Raw genomic sequence first — 3,170 nt, 5'->3', positions numbered from 1 at the left:
ACAGATAATATAGATGTTGGGGTGTGCCAATTCAGAGCCCGGGATCGGGGCTTGAATGGTAGCTGAGCTGGTCAGCCCACTTGCTCTCTCTTATCTCCACCACCAGGATGAGCTCTTCAAGAGCTCTCCAGTACTACTCTGGTTTGGCCACCCAGTGTCACCATAGGCAGGTTGCAGGGTCAGCTCTCCTGCTCTCATGCCCTGGGGCCCAGCTCACCCTCACCTCCACCTGCACTTGCTGCCCAGTCAAGGTGCAAGGCCTACTCTCCAAAGTGCTGTAGCCTGTGAGGGGCCTGGCCGGTTCTTCTGTTCTCACATTCTTCTGACTGGCTTACCTGTGTCTTTGCCATCAGGGACAGCTCCACTGTGTTGGCCAGGCCAGGTGCAGGGCCGGGAAGGCTAGCTTTCCTACCCTCATGACCCCAGGGTCAGCTCTCCCAGCTACTACAGGTAGTAAGGGGGCCAGAGTGGCCAACCCTGCCACCTGATGTCATGATGAGGTCCCAGCCAGAGCTGTCATTGAGGGCCTGTGTAGTCTGCGGCTACACAGCTGCAGGGGTATATACTATGGACGTCACCTCTGCACCCATGTCACCTCACACCAGGTGAGTGGTGTGGCCATGTCCGCCATGCTCTTTTCCTTGGGTCTAGCTCATCTGAGCCCCCTCCACCAGGGCCAGCTCTAATGTGCAGTCTCAAGTGTCAAGGGGGGGGGAGGGGGCAAAGGGCATCTGTCCCTGACCAGGCCACCTCACAGCAGAGGGGTGGCAGGGATGGCTCTCCTAAGCTCATACTCTTGTGGCTAGCTCACTTGTGCCCCCCCATCATGCCCCTCTGCCACCAGGGACAGATCTACTGTGCTGCTCAGACAAGGTACAGGGCCACCTCTCCTAAGTGCTGAAGCTGGTGAGGGTCAGGGACAGCTTTCGTGAATTCAAGTCCCCTGGGCAGCTTTCCCACCTGCTGGAGGTGGCGAGGGGCTGCAGAGGGGACAGCATCACCTCTGCATTCATGCTGCCCATGGCACATGAATGTCAGGGTCAGCTCTCCCACACTCATGTCCTTGGTGTTAGCTCACCTACACCCCTGCCACCAGGGCCAGCTCTCCCGAGTTCTGTCTTTAGTGAGAAGTGGGGCCATCTCTCCAGAGTGCCGAAATCATGAGGGGCAGGCCAGTTATGCACAGCCCCTGGGCATTCACATGGTCCCTTGTGGCTATCTTGACCAGGGACATCCCCATGTTCTCTAATGGTAGCATGAGCTATAGAAGATGTCAACACCAACCCCTGCAGCCGGGTAACCACAGACTCAGTCACGGCCCTCAGCAGCAGCTCTGGCTGGGTCCTCACTATGGCCCCAGGTGGAAGGGCTGGCCACTCACTACAGGCTACTCTCTCCACCCTGAACCTCTATCACTTCAAGGTGCTTCACGTCTCTTTCTCTCCCATCTGCCCACCACATACTTGCACACTGTGGTGGTTCCTGCTGAAGGCTGGCCATGTGGCTGGTGGGTTCCTTGGTGATATCCTCCATCTGCTCTGTGTGGCATGGTGACAAGTGGTGTCTATGGTCCTCCTGTGCCATGTGCTGGAGGGCAGGTCTGAGGGTGGCATGGAGGTCTGCAAGTCTCTGCCTATCTTCCTCTTCCTGTGCTGCCCTGCCTGGATTTGATTTTTACGCATCCTAGGCATAAAACAACTTTGGGCACCAAGCCAGGCATCAAGCCAGGATGAACAAAGGACTGCCGACTGCGCTGCCCCTGACTGATATGAGAACCAGCAACAAGGTGTCTCTTTGCCCATCGTCAGGGAGGTCAAAGCCTCTCTTTTACTCTTTCAAATTGGCTTGGTTCGTTGCAAGGCACATCAGATTGATCCCTCCATTGTCAGTTGAGGCAATAACCCTGTCCACATGGCATGGCAGCCTGCCAACCTGCCCTTTCATCCCTTATAGCTCCCGCACCTCCTCTACATGGCCACCTACCTTTCCCACTCATCAAGTTATACAGGTCTGAAGTTAGGACAGTTTAAGAAAATGTGTTAAGGTAAGTAAATACAAGTCATGAAGGTGCGAGGGTATGAAAGCTTAGTGTAAAAGTCTGTAATGTAAGTTATAAAACAGTGCTTTGAGGCTTGAAGATATGAAAGCTTAAGGAAGTTGTGGGGTTTGAAGGATGAGTCTGAGAAAGTAAGATATTCAAAATGTTGTTTCAGATTTCTTTCTCTCTCTAAGCTGTTGTCACACCAAAACTTCAAAAGTTCACAATTGTAATATTAACCAATGGCAGTCTGATAGACTATTAATTTAACCCTAATAAAATACTTCTATTATAATAGTCACAAACCTAAGACTTTAAATTTTCTTTGTTTGTCTTTTAAAAATAAACTTAAAAATGCTTCGGTGTGTTGCAAACAGTCTGCCCAATCTGTATATCCAGCCCTACGGAAAAATTGTTAATACTTTTAACCCAAAGTCAGCTTTAGATTCCCAAACTTTTACTATGTTTCAAAGACATAAATCTACTGCCCTTTCTACAATAAAACCTGAATTTTAGTACAGACAATTACAAACAATGGTAATGCTAATACGTCTAAAACTTTTATCTCTTTCAGAAACTTAAAAATTCTTGTAAGCTTTAGGAAGTCAACTTGAACCCACCTCTCACTGGTCAAATGGATGGCAGATAAGTATTCCTGTCAACAAACAACCTACATTTCCCCACCTGTCTATTCCCGAGGGGGGGCTCTTCCCCCTTTTCCCTGGTCTTGGGACTCCCCTTCCCCAACTACCAAGACCATAAGCCTAAAAGTTTCAAATGTACACCCAAAATAAAAATTTTCCTCTAAACTCCTAACTTTACCTTCTGTCTCTAGTCTATCTGTCCTTCTAGATTTCAAATCAACTACAAACGTCTCCAGAAACTTGCCAGCTCCAGGCATTTCCTCAGAATCTGCATCCTAAATGACTCCAAAGCAACTTGCTTCAGATTGCCTCACAAATTGCTCCAACACCGCCTAAGTTTCCCTAGCCCCAGAAGGGTCCGGCAGAACCTGGACATTGAATGAAACAGCCTGCTCATCCAGACCTTGACAAACATTCCAGTTTCAATGGATCCTAACAATGGTTCCCCAATGTCAGCAAAAGGCAACTGGAGACAATGACACCCACTG

The 3,170-nt window shown here is 49.7% G+C and overlaps 1 non-coding gene across 1 annotated transcript; it reads right to left on the bottom strand.

The window, feature by feature from the left end:
• Window positions 1-1,674: 1,674 nt before the first annotated feature.
• Window positions 1,675-1,813, bottom strand: LOC114639624. Its single transcript, XR_003714033.1, has one exon. It is a non-coding gene; the product is annotated as a small nucleolar RNA SNORA48 (small nucleolar RNA).
• Window positions 1,814-3,170: the final 1,357 nt, after the last annotated feature.

This window comes from Grammomys surdaster, unplaced genomic scaffold (genome assembly GCF_004785775.1).
Source record: "Grammomys surdaster isolate TR1022 unplaced genomic scaffold, NIH_TR_1.0 125745, whole genome shotgun sequence".
Lineage (NCBI taxonomy): Eukaryota > Metazoa > Chordata > Mammalia > Rodentia > Muridae > Grammomys > Grammomys surdaster.
The sequence above is the reverse complement of the archived record's forward strand: the minus strand, read 5'-3'. Positions and strand labels throughout refer to the sequence as shown.